Raw genomic sequence first — 16287 nt, 5'->3', positions numbered from 1 at the left:
ATGTAGTTAACTCTGCCTGGAGATTACCTCATTCCTCTTAGTCAGACACTGCAGAATTTATGTGATCTGCTAATCACAGCTGGGTTTCTGTTCACTTATGAGGATTACCCAATTGCCTTGTATGATATATCTGCACTACAGAACACGTATGTAATAGTTTTTATCTACATATGTGACCTCCTTGCTCTCATATTCACATATGTATTTTAAAGTGACTTAGTTGCTTCTGAGCACTGCAGTTGCTATGATCCTCACTCGGGGCTGCAGAATATAGGCATTAAGACCTGTCATGTGGATATTAACAGGGTGAATTAAGTGTCAGCCTTAATCCTGACAACTTGCATTTAGTTCTTTTTTCCTTGTGCATTCCTCTACCTATCGTCTGTCTGAACTCCTTAATGTGTTCTTTGTAATTACTTAGAGATTTCATTGCAACACATGAATGTTTGTGACAGTGCTTCACAATGCTTTATTCTTAGCATGTTCACGTTGGTAACTCCACTGACTTTTCAGAGTTGCTCCTGATTTGAACTGATGCTTGATATCCAAACTGGGCCCCTAAAATCTCTCTCCTATGATCCTAAAACCGTATGCCATAGGCTGTTGCAAATGTATGTTGTATTTCTTATCCACCTGGTGTTTTTTTTTAAACATATACCCTGTGTCTATATGTGTCCCTTCCTTTCAAAAGGGGCATGTTAATGAGTGGGTTCAAAAGATGCTAATGAGGTGCTGCAATGAATATGCAGCACCTCATTAGCATAATGGCGGCTGTGGCAATTCGAAAGTGCGGCTTTTCGAATTGCGCACCACCCATGGAGATGGGACCTTCCCAAATGACCCCCCCAGTTTTCAAAAGCCCTTTTTCCTATCCGGTGATCGGAAGAAGGGCTTTCGAAAACTGGGGGCATGTCCTTTTGGAAGGTCCCATCTCCATGGGCGGTGCGCAGTTCAAAAAGCTGCACTTTCGAATTGCCGCAGCGGTCATTATGCTAATGAGGCAGTATATATTCATTGCAGAGCCTCCTTAGCATCTTTTGAACCCATTCATTAACATGCCCCTTTCAAAAGGGAGGGGCATGTATAGATCCAGCCATAGAGTATTGACCAGCTAGAGCCCAGAGGTGGTGCGGGGCTTCAAAAAAAAAAAAAGAAAAATAAAAAAAAAGAAAACAACCTTAGATACACTGATGGAGAACAGGTCCATCAATGACTATTAGCCAGGATGGACAGCAATGGTGTCCCTCGCCTCTCTTTGCTAGAAGCTGGGAATGGGTGATGGGAAGGATCACTTAAGAATTACCTGTTCTGTTCATTCACTCTGGAGCACCTGGCATTGGCCACTGTCAGAAGGCAGAATGGACTTTTGGTCAGATCCAGTGTGACTGTTCTTATGTTTATAAACATTATTTTGTGATGTTCCAAATGGAGCATTTTCTTAGTGAAAGGTCAGTGCAGTAGACAAAGGTAGCTGCACATTGGCTTTCTTGGTCCCAGTAAGTAGACTGTGTAGCTGTGGTTCATGTAGTGTTGCATTATTCTACAATAGATTATTCCTGGCTAGCTTTTTGAAACTAAGATCAGTATAATGAAGAAGAGACATGGCGAGCCTTAAAGTACCATCCATTATTCATAGTTGAATATATACAGATGTATATTTATCAGATAACTTACCATACCCTTTTATCTAATGTTGGATGAAGGATGTATTTCTTTAAGTAATCACTTTTTCTGCAGAACCCTCTCCATTGTATCAGAGAGGTAGCTGAATTAGTCTGTATCTTCAAGACCTGCTTCAACAGATGTCTTTGCCCATGAAAGCTTATGCTCCAAAATATCTGTTAGTCTATAAGGTGCCACAGGATTTCTCTCCATTGTAGATATCTTTGGGGTATGTGAAAGCTAGAATGATTCTTTAATGATGTAGTTCCTTTGGCTTATGCTGTGGGAAATAAGGAAAGGGTGCCATCAGGATCATAGACCAGTAATCCCTTCACATCCACTGGAAGGACAGGGAAGAAATTCCACTGAGCGAATCTTACAGGTTTTTTTCTCCTCTGCAACTTCTTTGCTATGAGGATTTTCTATGGAAGGAAGAGAGATACTGTGGTACTGAGTAAAGCTGTATGTGCACTGAGAGGAAGTTTAGAAGTGTGGAAGGTAAAAAATAACAGTACTTTATGGGACGTAGCTGCAGAGTCATAGAGCCATCCAAACATGTATAGTTGTCCACACAAACAAAGTAATATTGCTGTCCTATGGTCTCAGAATATTTGGAATAGAGGAGGTGATAGGATCAGTGAGTGTCCCAGCTCATCCAGTAATCTATTAACAGTAGAAGTTGCTTCTAAAGAATGAGAATAAACCCTACATCAAGCTGGTATAGAATAAGCAGCCTACAGTGAAATTTCTTCCTCATGTCTCCATGAGGTTTGCTTATAATAATTTAACATAGGGCTCTGCCTTGGTGTTTGGTAATTTCACTAATCATCTGTATTCCAGTAACACCTAGAGGCTTTAACCACAGTAGGCAATGCTTTGTCCTATACCCACATAGTATAAATGAGATTCCTGGTTCCACAGAACTTCCAGCCTAAAATATCAGACATAACTGGCTGAGTAAACAATGAGCAGAATGGGCAGGGGCACAAGGTAACAAAGGAAAGAGGATGCTTAGTTTAGGGGAAAAAATCTGAAATTTTCAAAATCCTCATAGAAATATTTTTCATGTACCAAAATGTTTGTTTACAATTGGAAAACATGCCTATTGAAAGAACACATCACAAAATCTGAAGAAATACTTTAGTAAAAGTAAAATGGGAAATTAACTATACAAAATGGAAATAAATTTTAAAATTGTGTGCAAAGTTTTTTTCCTGCTTTTCAACCAGGTTGAGGATGAGGTGAGTTGTTTAAGGAGTGACATAAAGGAGATTAATGGATTTGAGGATTTTGGCTGAGAAGCTTCTTCATGCTATTATTATTTTACATTACCATTATATGTAGGAGCCCTAGTCATGGACCCAACCCCTATTGTCAGTAGGAATGGTACAAACACAGAACGAAGACCATCCTTGTCCCAAGAAACTTACAGTCTGAGTTTGAAGAGAAACAATAGATGGTTGCAGATTGAGACTGGCAAGTACTAGGAAGCAGAGAGGCAGTATACTCAGCATGACAGGCACATGCAGGCATGGGAAAAACTCCAATCAAAATTAGTCATAAACATGACAGCCTCCTTTATTTTGCTCCTTAATATTTGCCTTCTGTCCTTACAATTGCTAAACAGGTTTGGTACTATTTGTTGCATCATTGTGGTAGAAGAGCTCAAGCAGGAGTGGCCAACAAGTTGGCAACTAAGAGCCACAGGTAGAGTGCAAAGATCCATATATTTATTTTTTCTATCTATCTATATAAATTATAATATGTGGCTCAATGACCTCCCCTTCCCCCTGAGCCAGGCACCCTCAGGTCCCCACAGTAACCCAATCTCCATCCCCTCCTACAGAACCAGGCACTTGCAACTCCCCATTAAAACCCAGTCCTCCACCCCTCCTGCCGAGCTAGGCACTTCCATCCCCTCCCTGCTCTAACCCAATGCCCTCTCCCTCTTCCTTTCCCTCTCCCTCCCCCAAAGCCAGGCATTCCCAACCCCACTGCCCCTCACTCTAACTCAGTGCCCTCCCCCTCACCCAGAGCCAGACACCCCCAGTCCACCACTGAAACTTGTTGCCAGAGCCGCCACTGCTGCTGCTGCCATGCACCTCTCCCACCAAGCACTGGGACACACGCGTAGAGTGGTGGAGAGCAATCCTGGCATGCAGCACCAAGCAGGAGCTGCATTTAATTGCTCAAATGCTGCATGTGACTCGAGAGCCATGGGTTGGCCACCCCCGAGCTCAAGGAATGGAAAGCTAAACTCTTTGATAGTGATGACTGACGGGCAAGCCACATTGGTTTCACCACCATTGCAAAGGCTGGATGCAATCAAGTGACGTTATGGCAGGAAAAAAACTGCAGGTGTTGTAAATAGTACTGTTTATATTTTATCTGTATTTTTTTCAGAGAACTGCTGCAGTGAATGGCTTTCCTGTGGCTTGTGGTGTTTCATAAAAATTATTGTTCAGAGTTCTGTAAACAGCCAGTTGAAATAATGATTATCTTGAAGGTGCTTTTATTAAAAACCAGTTAATATATTTTTTCCACTTTTAGAATTGTAAGTTTTTATTTTTTGGAGGTATAACAAGTAACTGTATTTTAACCAAATTCCGAGAGGCCATGCTATACTTCCTCGGATGCAGCAATCTGATTTGCAAATGTTTGGTTTTTGAGGTATTTATAAGCTCTCATGTGTACTATCACCAGCATTGTAAGTGTAGGCTGAAATAATCATTCAATACAAAACCTGTTTCTCTATCTTGTAACTTTCTCAAAAACTTTCTTATGTTTGTGTGTGTTATCTCAGTCATTTCTCTTGCTATGAGGCCTTATCTGATCAAAATTACGTGGAGTGAAATGTGTGTGTTTCGATAAGTATCCCATGAGGGTTGTGTTGTGTCTGTCTAGATGTAGAAGTATTGTGCTTTTTCCTTTTATTGTAATTTGTTTGTCGTATTCTTCATTAGGTAACCTGGGAAAATTTTATTGCTGGCAAAAATGGACCCTTAACTAAACATTTTCCTTGTGAAAGATTAGCAACTCTTCTTTTGCTAGCAATATCCTATAGTTTATTGTAGTATTTAATCAGTGAAAGAAGTCTGGTTAGGCTCTACCAATTGGTTTTCATATTAGCCGACTGGGTTGGAGCATTCACAGAGAAAAGGTGTCCACCACCCCCAAGTACTCCTCTCCTGCCCTCACTGAGTTTCCAGAGCACCGCAAGCTCAGGAAGGGGATAGGGAGACAAGGGAAGAATTGGAAACAGGCGACACTTGGGGTAAGAGGCAAGATGGCTGTGGAGTTCTGCGGTTGGGGTCTACATACACAGCATTGAAACCAGTGGTGGGGGGCTGGCAACACAGCTTGGCTGCCGTGGGGCTGCATTCCTGGGGCTCTGCATCTACCCTGTCTCTTCCCCTGAGTATCCAACCTCTTGTTCAGGCAATGGTGGCCCCTCTGCTGCCACAAGAACAGAGCTCCACAGCTGGTGACCTCAGGTAGGCTAGCATTGACTGAGCAGGGTCTTGGCAGGAGGAGGTGCTTGGAAAAGAGGCAAAGTGTCAGTGGAGCCCCAGCCAGGGGGCCGTGTCGCCTCTCCACATCCCTGCTGAGTCAACACTGGCCCCTCTGCTGTCACCAAAGCAGAGCCCATCAGCTGGTGGCAGCATAGTGGCCAGCAATGACTTCTCTTGGTCCGGTGCATTCCCTTGTTTGGAACCAGTCAGGTCCTGAGGTTGCTGGACCAGCGAGGTGCAACCTACACTATTAATACAGAGCTTGATCGTGCACATTGTATGCAGTGGATTGGTTGCACAGGTTTTACAAAACAAGGGAAATTGTTGCTACTGTTAAATTTATTTTTGTTAGTTGGTGTTTCAGAGTAGCCAGGGCAATATAGTACTGTGTCAAGAGTGTTTTCTTCAATTGCTCATTCTTCATCAGTATATTAATTTCCATCCATTCTTTCTCTCACTATTTCATAATTTGACTAATTTATGTATATAATGTATCAAAATAGTGTCTTGGCTTGTCAATACCTCAATTTAGCAGTGTTTTTGTACTCCCATGTTACTATGTACTGTCAATGTAACAAATATCTTTCAGGCTGCAACAAGTAGAACATGACTTTCTTTTTGTGGTTTGCAGTGAAGGCAACTGGAGTTACAAACCATAATGGCTACGATTCTGACATTTTTTCTTTTTGTAGACATTTTCATTGCTGCTTGCTTTTCTGAAAACTGGCGATCAGCAGCTTCTACCTTATGTTCATCTCCCTTTTGATTCTTTTAGGGCAGGTTTAATTTCTCTCCTCATCTCCCTCTGTTTAGCTAAATACTTTTCAGCTGCGAGTAATGTTTAAGCACAAATTACTTTCAAAGTATGGAATTATTTTGTTCTACAATTTATGGCACCTCTATTAATTATATTAAGTCATGTGTGCATGCTGTATTTCAAAGCTGGAGTAAGTAGACGAAAATGATGCAGGCATTAGTAATGTAATATGTTATATAGAGGCATACATTAAAAGCCTATGTCTACACTATAGAAATCTTTTTAAAGAAGCCCCTTCTGGAAGAAGTCTTCCAAAAGAACTTCTTTCAGAACAGTGCATCCACACATAAAAAAGTGGAACAAAAGAGCAATCTGGTCTTTTGAAAGAGAGCGCTCACACAGCCCTTGCTCTTTTGAAAGAAGGGGCCAAGGAATGGAAAATCAGGTGCCATGAGGACTGCTCTTTTGAAAGAAGGGCCCATGGAACGTCTATACATTTTCTTTCTATAGAAGCTTTCGAAAGAAGGTGTTCTTCCTGAAACAGAAAGGAAGAGCGAAGAACACTTTGTGTGTGTAGCTGCTTTGTGGGATTGTTTGAAAGAGCCCCCTTCTTTCAAAAAACCTTTCAAAAGAACTTGCTCTTGTAGACTTAACCAGACTGAACAAGTGCTGTGTATTGTTTTGTTATTAATTGCTCTATGTAGACTGCCCTCTGGTCGACAGGTCACTTTTTGCAATGGAAGTAGTTGTGTTGATTGCTTGATACGAGTTAACAAACATTAGCAGAGAGACTGGAAGTGGATATACGTTCAAAAAATCTCTTTAATTTTTAAAGCTGTCAATATACAATAAAGGCTGTGTCGACACGTGCCCCAAACTTCGAAATGGCCATGCAAATGGCCATTTCGAAGTTTACTAATGAAGCGCTGAAATGCATATTCAGCGCTTCATTAGCATGCGGGCGGCAGCCGTGCTTCGAAATTGACGCTCCTTGCCACCGCGCGGCGCGTCCAGACGGGACTCCTTTTCGAAAGAATGCTGCCTATTTCGAAGTCCCCTTATTCCCATGCAAATGGCCATTTCGAAGTTTGGGGCACGTGTAGACACAGCCAAAGAATGCAATGAAAAATCCCACTCTCTGCTTGCAGATAGCATTTTGTTGGTTGTGACATTGCCACAAACTTTGAAATATATTTCTTCGTAACTGTGCTGTAGAATCATTTTTAAACAATTGCAAAACCAAGAAAATGTAATGAAGGTAGAAATTGTTGCATAGGGTCTGATCTGACAATCAATTAAGTCCATAAGACTATTTTTATTGACTTTAATGGACTTTGGACCAGGACAGTAAATATTCCTACTACTGCTATTCTAGATGTGAAATTATGCATATGCTGAAGACATCCCCTGAAACAATGAGGTGGTATTACCCCTTTCATTTTCTACAAAAACAAAGTCAGTAAGTTCCTAAGGAGATATATATGTCTTTAGCATGGAATTTGCTGGATTCAGGCAATGTCTATAGTACATCTGTCCGAGACATTTATGTTAGCATTACAGCTTTACTTTCCCTTCATGGTTGTAGAGGAAAACTAGAATATATGAGCCAGGTGTACCTATTGATAAAGAGATATTGCCCTTAGTCTGCAGAGAGCATAAAACATTACTGCTTAGATGTGTGAGAACTACCCTGTCTCTCTCAAGGGTGAAGTAACCTCTGACTTAGAGGACCTTGCTAAAACTGCTCCAGCAGAAGACTCTGTGGGTGTTATGCTCATAGGAAGCACACAGTATCTTTTTTCTGGGGAAAAGGCAATATGCCATGTTTATTGAGAATACAATGTGAAAAGCAACATATTCATTTATACACATGCACCAGTTCTGCTGAAGTTGTTATAGTTACCAGTCTATAGCTTGGACTAATCTAATAGCCAATTAGATTTGGCCCTGATTGTGTTCTGTCAGTTGCAGTCTGATGCTCTGAGGCTTTTCAGGACAAACCCAAAACTCTAGAACAAAACACCCCATCTTTTACAATAGATCTTGAATGCTTGATTCTATGGGTTTTGCACCATCAGGTCTCAATTAATTACTCCTTAATGAGAGTTTATCTTGAAATTCTTTTTGTCATCCTTCATCAGCATCTTAAATGACTGTCTCTGGAAGCTGCAACATTCTAGGATCTGTTATCTTGTCCTTGGGAGGTGCTTGGCCTAGTTTCAGGATTGTCAGTCTTCCCTTTGCCTGGGATCAGGAATAATGAGCATGTTGGATGCTCTTGTAGTCCCTCCAACTCTGACTCCTCCCTTAGCCATCAAGATCTGGTGATGGCCCTCACACCTATTTCTATGCATGCATTCTTTGCTCCCACAGACAAGAATTACACTGGTTGTTTGTAACAAAGAACAGTTCAAGACATTTTGAGAATCTGAGGGAATCACTGAAGAAATTTACACACAGTAAAGGAAAAGAAAACATTATTGAAAAAATAAAGCATCATACTAAGTCACAAAGGCTGTGTCTTCAGTACAAGATTAACTTTGAAGTAAAGTCTCTACACATACCCTACTTCAAATGGAGTAAGGATTTCAAAGTTGGGCTCCTCTAAGTCAGAGGAGTAAACTAACTTCAAAGTAAGGGAAAATGTATGTAGACTCTGCTGGCTACTAGTGCCTAACTTCGAAGTTAATTTTGAAGTTAGTTCTGAGTGTAGACGAACCCAAAGACTGTCTTTTCCTTCCTCAACATTGGAGCTTACTCAATGCATATCTACCAATATCACCAGGCCATTCCTTCTTGCTGGTCAGAAAGGATGGCTGGCAGGGTGCAGCGCATAAAATGAAACACCATTTTATTCTAAACAATGTATTACTTCCTTAAACAACTAATGGCTGTGTCTACACATGCACGCTACTTCGAAGTAGCGGCGCCAACTTCGAAATAGCGCCCGTCACAGCTACATGTGTTGGGCACTATTTCGAAGTTGAAATCGACGTTAGGTGGCGAGACGTCAAAGTTGCTAACCCCATGAGGGGATGGGAATAGCGCCCTACTTCGAAGTTGAACGTCGAAGTAGGGCACGTGTAGACGATCTGCGTCCCGCAACATTGAAATAGCGGGGTCCGCCATGGCAGCCATCAGCTGAGGGGTTGAGAGACGCTCTCTCTCCAGCCCCTGCGGGGCTCTATGGTCATCGTGTGCAGCAGCCCTTAGCCCAGGGCTTCTGGCTGCTGCTACCACAGCTGGGGATCCATGCTGCATGCACAGGGTCTGCAACCAGTTGTCAGCTCTGTGTATCTTGTGTTGTTTAGTGCAACTGTGTCTGGGAAGGGGCCCTTTAAGGGAGTGGCTTGCTGTTGAGTCTGCCCTGTGACCCTGTCAGCAGCTGTTCCTGGCACCCTTATTTCGATGTGTGCTACTTTGGCGTGTAGACATTCCCTCGCAGCTCCTATTTCGATGTGGTGCTGCCCAACATCGAAGTTGAACGTCGACGTTGTCAGCCCTGGAGGAAGTGTAGACGTTATTCATCAAAATAGACTATTTCGATGTTGCTACATCGAAATAAGCTATTTCGATGTAGCGTGCACGTGTAGACGTAGATAATATATCATAAATAACCTATCCAATGACTATCAAGTCATTATTACATAAATGTTACTACCTGTGGTGGATGGAAAAGCATGCAAGGAACCTGGCCTACCAATCCAAAGAGATGCATGTCTGCTATTAGGTTAAGTGCTATTAGGTTAAGCTATTAGGCTGCTTCCATCCTTGATGATCCTGAAGTTATATGGGCAGGCGGTGAGGGTTTCTGTTGTCCCTGTGGGTTGGTATGGATGATAAGAAAAACCAATCCTTGTGTATATGAAAGCATGGAGGGAAGCACCCTTCTTCTTCCACTCTAAGGCTATGTCTACACTGAAACAAATATTTGAAATGGCCATGCAAATGGCCATTTTGGAAGATTACTAATGAGGCGCTGAATTCCCATCAGCAGATAGGAATAAGGGGATTTGGAAGCTGGTGATGTCCTTTTGAAAAGGACCCCTGTCTGGATGAGCCACACAGCAGCGAAAAGCAGCAATTTCAAAGTGCCACAGCTGGTGGCATGCTAATGAGGCGCTGAATATTCAATTCCATGCCTCATTAGTAATCTTTGAAATGGCCATTTGCATGGCCATGTCAAAGACTTATGCTAGTGTAGACACAGCCTACATGTGGAAAATCCTTGTTGTATGCCTAGGTTGCCTTAGTTTTGCCCTGTAATCTATGTGACTGGAGAGCTTAAAGGAACCTTGGTATAGGAAGCTGTATTAGGCTGGCAGCACTTCCTGACACAGCTGTCCAGTTAGCAGTGACACTGAAGCCAGATAAAAAAGGTGAATAAGTGAACTAAGCCAATGACACATTACTTTCATAGCTACTTAAGCCACCCAATATAAAGGAAAGGAAATAGTTGCAGATGAGGCTTGAACAGTCAAGTCTCAGGAGACATTGCTGTCAGTCTGCACTAGACCAATCTGGTCAACCTCAAAAGCACCACGCTTGGAGAGTAAGGTGTGGATTACAGGTTTCTGGTAGAAATAACTGTGTGTGAGAGAGACAGAGAAAGAATATGTAAATAAGTAATATACCTAGTGACTATAACTTCGGATGAGGAATGACTTTGCATGTGGTCAACAAATAAGAACTCAAGAGAACAGGCTGCCTTCGAGAATGGTGTTCTGTGTGGCAAAACGAAGCAAATCCCAGGACAGGTGACATCAATTGGGCATCTAGAATCTTGTTTGGAGTGGGTTGGATAAAAATAGGACCTGTTTACGCACAGCTATTCATCATCATCACGAATGACCTCCTTTGCATTGTGCACAAAAGTGCGAAAGAAAGATTTTAAAAAGGGAAAGACTATTCTTACCAATGTTATATTACATTAGACTATTCACAGAAAGTGCTGATTACACTGATGAATTTCTTTTTTCCTTGGCCTTTAGTTATCTCTAGGAGGCCTTTTCTAAAGAAGGAAAAGAACAAAATAATACCTTCAAGCTTAAAACTGTGGTTTTAATCCATAGGTTTTTTTTATGGCACAGCTTGAAATAGATTGTAGCATGTTCTTAATTCCTCCTATTATAATGCAGGGAGAAATGTCAATTTACTGTTTGACAAAAAAGAGAGGGAAAATTAATAATCCACTGACCACAGCCAGTGGCATTTTCTCTAATAACGATTTACAGAATTAAACATGAAAGTAATCGGTCCGTTTTTACTATAAATGCTGATATTTTGTAAGTTTCAAAAGGTCAGGTAAGTCCTTATCAAGTTGGGTGTAGGGTGATGAGCAGTCCCTCAAATTCAGGTGCAGGTGCCATAACTGAGAGGAATTCTCTTTAATGCATATCCCCTTCAGGCAGGAAAAGAGGGAAGCATAAGTAGCCTCTTTAGTACAGTTGGACTTGGATATAGTTTTGAAGGAAAATCAATAGTCTGTAATTCACTATATTGCTGGAGATATTTTCAGTAAACACAAATCACTTTTTCTTGTATCTTCACTATAGTCTAATTAGCAACACATAAATTTTCCCAGTTCATATCTGTAGATTTTAGCACTTACTTTTGTAAAATAATGTTTTTATTATCTAGGGTGTTATTTAATAATAGAGTTTTAAACTAAAAAAAAACATTTGCTGTGGGATACATTTATAGATCTGACATGTGCTGACTAGACATTGTTAGCGTTATATGTACTCGGCTTACAAATATCTACAAGTTATTTATTTCTCTGTTCTGCTAAGACATTTTCTGGGTATACTGGATATAGAAGAGGATGGTGGAAGAAATCTCAGCTACAAATTATTTTTTCTGTCAAGTAACAGAACTGTGTACTTCTTGAGAGAAAAGAGTAGCTAAATATATCTTCTGGTTGGGGGCAAATTTAAATTTCATTGGATTAAAAAAAAAGAAAAAGAAAAACTTACCAAGTTTTTCTCTGTTTCTTACAATCTCCTGCAACAGTTATTGTAAAATCCAGAACATACAGAAGCTATATTAATTCCCAGTTGGATATATTTTCAATGAGCATTTTGATGCAGTAGACAGAACAACTTCCACTTATAAGGGAATGTGGTAATTTAAAAACAGTGACAAATATAAAAAGCATCTACAACAGTTATGGCTCAACAAGTTTTGATCATTCGAACAAGTAAGCATAAGTCAAAATCACTTACCACAAGCTCTCCATATAAAGGGCCTGATACAGAGATCAACTGAAATCACAGGGAGCTTTTAACTACCATGAGGCTGAAAAGCATATATGTGCTAGTTGTCTAAACACTATGCATTAATCCTTAGCTTTTTATATGTGCTTTTTGTATGTGTAGTTTCCTGATTTTGTTTTAGACACCCATTAGTACTGATAGATCCAAACATTTATTGAATGACCAGGTGACAGAAACAATTAAAAACTAAGTCAACCAAACATTATATTAATCATGCGTAATGTCAAACGTGGAACAGACTGTTTAGTCCTAGTCTAGTTCTGGATAGGATGGCAACTGATATTACTTGAGGGAAAGAGCAGGCTAAGCAACTATTCCAAAGTTCTCCCAGCCCAGTGGGTGATGGAATCAGAGGGAGAATACACAAGTGGAGAAAAAAATGTGAAATGAAAACAGGACTCTGGTGTAAGCTTCTGAAGGTAGAGTTAGCAGTGAGGCTAAAGGAATACGTATCAACTCTTTTTATTTAAATGACAGTCATTGTCACCACTTTGGCTGCTGTTGCTCAAGACTCTGTAGTAGCCACCACCAAAATACACAAGATAATGTTTTGAGGTGTCTCCTGAGAGCAATTTTTGTTGGTTTCTAGGGTGGTTTTGTTATCTGTTACTCTAATAGAGGCCCACGAGCTACAAGTGGCTCTTTAAAGCATCTCCTGCGGCTCTTGGCAGCACATATTAAAACACTGTATGATTTAATTAACCTATCAGGATACTTTTACTGTGTTATCAGCCAATTATAGTTAATACAATAATACTTAATACTTGGTCAATCATAGATATTTAGAGCCCAGCAAATCCGCTGATGTATATTTTGCATCCATGGGTTGCAGAATTCCTTGACTCATGTTTGTAGCTACAGTTGTGGGTTCAAATTATGCATCTAGAACTTTGAAAATGAGTGGCTATGTGCTTGGTATCTACAGGTAATGGCATCCTCAGATAAGGATGCTGATATCTGTGGCTCATTTTTGCAGATACAGAGGCGAATGTTGATGTAAATTTTGTATCTGCTCAGTGCTCTACAGATATTTCCCCGACATACTCTTTAAATATGTATATATAGTACTGTAGTAAATGAAACAATGAATCACCACTAGTGTAGCTCTTTTGGGTAGTGCTGATCAATAATTTGTCTCCTGAACCACTGAGGTCTCAGTGTTACTGCACTAGTTTATCTGTATGTGTGAGACATACCAATTTTTAATAAAACTTGTAGCTCACTAGGGCTACATCTATACCATGCTATAAATTTGATTTTATTAAGTTTGATTTTATAATCCTGGGTTTTATAAATTCAAATTTGAGTAGCCTCACCTCCCCACAAATTACCCATGAAGTTGAGTTAGTGCTACCATACTGAATTGCCAGACATCGACTGTTGCAGCAGTGTGTTGTGGAAACCTATCCTACAGTTCCCTCTGCCCTGTAGCATTCTGGGTTTTTTTGCTGGTGCCATGTGGGAAAAATTGACCCGCAAGTGTTTGTGGGTATCTGATGTCATCTTCCCACGTTGTATTGCCCTCAGAAGTAAAAGTAGGGAATCCCAGGCAAAAGGAAACCAAATAGGCTGGCTTGAGAAGGTGACTGAGCCATGTAAACTGGTGCTCAGCTGCTTTCCTGTGTAGAAGGAGCGCCTTTAGGTCCAACTTTTGCCTGATCAGCCAACGGTTGTGCCAGGCAGGGGACTGTCATACCCACATATCAGCATGACTCCATGCCCTAGGATCACCCAGGTGACTGTGCCATCTCAACTGGCCACCCCAGCCACTTCCCACACCCCGTTGAAACCACCTTTGCCTGGCTAGTATGGTATGACTTCTACCTGATAAGGCAGCTAGCACACCAGGCAGGGGACTGTCTTACTGCCCTGGGATCACTCAGAGGACTGTACCATCTCAACTGACCTCTCAGCCACTTTCCCCCCACATTCTATGTTAAAGAAACAGCTTACAGCTTGTGATACCCAGCCCTCTGTTAGCCAGTGTCCGGGTAATGTGCGGTGAGGTATTCCCCTGGGTCCTAAGCAACCCAGTTTTTTACTGTTAGAGCAGGGAGCTGCTAGCACTCTTACCTATGGCCAGGCTGTAGTAACAAAACGGTTAAAGTTCTTTTTGTTGTGCCGGCTGTGTTGTAGCGACAAACGGATAACAGGGTCAGGCTTGGATCTTAACTAGTTACAAGTTTATTAAGCTACAGTTATAAGCGTGTGGTTACAAAAGGCTATTGTCTACTTCTTATATGCTAGCAAAGTACAGATGTTAACAAGTTACATTACAGTCCAATACAAAGATATCTGTTACCATCTAACACAATGATATCTTGATACAACGACGTCTAGTTACAGAGCTCTAATTCTTTAGCTGTACACAAAAAAAAACCCGAGACCTAACATGGGTATATCTTACCCTCTCTGCGTCTCTCGATACCAGCGTAGCCAAGCTGGATCGGTCACTCAATTCCGCGGAAAGACGAATACGAGGTTGGGCGTCCCCAGTTGTGGACCTCGGGAAGCAATCACCTGACCCAACCAGCAGGTAGTTGGTGGAATGCACTCAAAGTTAGAGTTCTGCTGGACCCATCTTTTATACCCTTTTTGGGTTACGTATTCTCTTTCTTATCTAAGGTGCCAGATCACACTTGTCTGTCTTTGTGACGCCAGTTTGTTACAAGGGCAATTCTTACTTAATTTGCACTTGTAAGACAGGAGATAAGCAATTTGAGAGTACAGGACATTCTTTTTGTGTGGGCGGGGACTTCCACTTCTGGGATGATTGTGTGGTCATCAAATTCATCAATGCCAGCTGGGGTGATTTCCTGAGGGTCCCCCCCCACCCTTGTTGACAGTTTGGCCTGTTAGCCTTTTATCTGTACTTTCTGTTTCTCAGGGTCACGATGAGCTAGCACATCTGGGCTTCAATGAGGGCATCAAAGACTGTGCTGTCAGCAGCCGTTTCCATGCCCTGTGTGCTCCTCAGTGGGGGTGGGGGGGCAGCGAGCAAGCTGGTTTGTAAAGGGGAGACTTTGTCTGGCTACACCCTCCCCCGTACTATGAGGGATGTCATGGGGGAACTGGTTTTGTTAATTACTTTGTTTCCCAGATTCTTGTGGATCCACTTTTGGCAGAGGATAGAGCATAACATTTAGCTTCTGATTATTTGACAGAATGGTAAAGTAGACATCTGTGGTAGATGCTATTTGTGTTTCTTATTGATTTTAATAAGGTTCTCCTTTCAGACACCCATCCTCATATGAGTAGTTGTACTGGAATCGTTGGGGCTTCGCTATATAACTTGAGTGTCTGTTTAAGGATCCATTAAGTGCTGTGTAAGAAGATTGGTGGTGTTTTTTGTTTTTGTTTTTGTCCTTTAATTGTGATGTGAGTGGGCTTCACTGATATGATATACAATCATAGAATCATACAGCTGGAAGGGACCTCAGGAGGTCATCTAGTCCAGCCCCCTGCTTCAAAGAGGATCAACCCTCACTAAGTCATCCCAGCCAGGACCTTGACAAGCCAGGACTTAAAAACCTCGAGGAATGGAGAATCCACCACCTCTCTAGGCAACACATTCCAATGCTTCACCACCCTCCTGGTGAAGTAGTTTTTCCTAATATCCAACCTACATCTCTCCCTCTTTAACTTCAGACCATTACTCCTTGTTCTGCCATCTGACACCACTGAGAACAGTTTCTCACCCTCCTCTTTAGAGCTCCCCTTCAGGAAGTTGAAGGCTGCTATTAAATCACCCCTAAGTCTTCTGTTCTGTAAACTAAACAAGACCAAATTCCTCAGCCTCTCCTCATAGGTCTTGTGCTCCAGCCCCTTAATCATTTTTGTTGTCCTCCACTGAACCTGCCTGAGCACATCCACATCCTTTCTATACTGGGGGGCCCAAAACTGGACACAATATTCCAGATGTGGCCTCACCAGTGTCAAACAGTGGGGACAACCACATCTCTAGATCTGCTCAAAATGCTTCTCCTAATGCACCCAAGTATGCCATTAGCCTTCTTGGCTACAAGGGCACACTGTTTACTCATAACCAACTTTTCATCCTCCATAACCCCTACGTCATTTT

The sequence above is a fragment of the Carettochelys insculpta genome, chromosome 2, assembly GCF_033958435.1.
Source record: "Carettochelys insculpta isolate YL-2023 chromosome 2, ASM3395843v1, whole genome shotgun sequence".
In the NCBI taxonomy this organism is placed as follows: Eukaryota; Metazoa; Chordata; order Testudines; family Carettochelyidae; genus Carettochelys; species Carettochelys insculpta.
Note: the sequence above shows the minus strand (reverse complement) of the source record.